This window comes from Triticum dicoccoides, chromosome 4B (genome assembly GCF_002162155.2).
Source record: "Triticum dicoccoides isolate Atlit2015 ecotype Zavitan chromosome 4B, WEW_v2.0, whole genome shotgun sequence".
NCBI classification, from domain to species: Eukaryota; Viridiplantae; Streptophyta; class Magnoliopsida; order Poales; family Poaceae; genus Triticum; species Triticum dicoccoides.
This window is the reverse complement of record NC_041387.1, coordinates 77724687-77726527: the sequence shown is the minus strand read 5'-3', so window position 1 is coordinate 77726527 and position 1841 is coordinate 77724687.

Sequence of the window (1841 nt, the reverse complement as noted above, 5' to 3'; positions counted from 1 at the left end):
CGTTGCGTGGGCGGCCGAAAGCAGACCTAGCCTAGTGGCGTTCCAGTCCAATTCGGCGCGCGCCGCTCCGTCGCTGACGTCTGAAGTGCTTCGGCTGATACCACGACGTCGGGATACCCATAACTACTCCCACGTAGATGGTTAGTGCGTATAGGCTCGTAGCCAGACTCAGATCAAATACCAAGATCTCGTTAAGCGTGTTAAGTGTCCGCGAACGCCGAACAGGGCCAGGCCCACCTCTCTCCTAGGCGGTCTCAACCTGCCCTGCCGCTCCGCCACAAGTAACAGTCGGGGGCCGTCGGGAACCCAGGCCCACCTCTACCGGGATGGAGCCACCTGTCCTTTCAGCCCCCTCGTCAGAATCACTTGCGGGTACTCAATGAGCTGACCCGACTTTAGTCACCATCTGTATAGTATGTATGTATGTATGGTATATACCCGTGATCACCCCCCGAGTGATCACAGCCCGATAGTATAGCAAGGCAGACTGACAAGAATGTAGGGCCAATGATGATAAACTAGCATCCTATACTAAGCATTTAGGATTGCAGGTAAGGTATCAACAGATGTAGCGACAATGTCAGGCTATGCATCAGACTAGGATTAACGAAAGCAGTAACATGCTACACTACTCTAATGCAAGCAGTATAGAGGAGAATAGGCGATATCTGGTGATCAAGGGGGGGGGGCTTGCCTGGTTGCTCTGGCAAGAGAGAGGGGTCGTCAACTCCGTAGTCGAACTGGTCAGCAGCAGCGTCGGTCTCGTAGTCTACCGGAGAGAAGAGGGGGAAGAAATAATGAATACAGAGCAAACAAAGCATCACAAAATATAACAAGGCAATATGCGGTGTTCGGTGTGCCCTAACGCGGTAGTAGGTGATACCCGTGAAGGGGGGGAAAACATCCGGGGAAGTTTTTCCGGTTCCGGACGTCTGTCAGACAAATGAACCGGAGAGGAAAGTTTGCAGGTTCGATAGGTTAGAGGCGTGTGGTGGACGAACGGACTGCGTATCCGGATTTGTCTCGTCGTTCTGAGCAACTTTCATGTTGAAAATATTTTAATCCGAGTTACGGATTAAAAGATATGATTTTCTAAAGATTTTATTAATTTTTAGAATTTATTTAACTATTTAATTCAAACATTATCCAGAATAGTGTATGCTGACGTCATCATGACGTCAGCATGACGTCAGCAGTCAACAGGGAGTTGACTGGGTCAATCTGACGTGTGGGTCCCGCATGTCATACACTGTTTTAGTTAACTAAGTTAATTAGTTAATTAGGTTAATTAATCTTATTTAGTTAATTTAATCAGAATTAATTAAGTTAATTAATTAGTTAATTAATTAATTAATTCATTAATTTTATTATTAATTATTTACTTATTATATTTTTTTTAATTCTCTTTTTTTTAATTTTCGTTCTGGGCGTGGGCCCCGTTTGTCATAGGCCCATAGGGGCCTTAGTGGTTATGGGCGTGTGGGCGCGCGGGCTCACGGGACGGCCACGAGCGCCCACCGGGGCAAGCCCAAGCGATGGCCTCGGGCGCGGCCAGTGGCGCTGCCGCCGGCGACAAGGAGGCAGCCAGGGGCGGCGAGGTACCGGGACGCCACGCACGTGGTCTCGGCGAGGTGCGGGCCCGGCGGTCGTCGGCGGGGAAGGCAGGAGTAGTGCACGGGGGCTGCAGGCGGAGCGGGACGGCGGCGTGGGCGGCAACAGCCGCAGGTGGCACGAGCGACAACGGGCGCGACGGGGCGCGCGGGTGCGCGCGTGCTCACCGCGAGCACGAGCACCGGGCGGCACGTGCACGACTACGGGACGGTGCGAGGAGCAAGAGGAAG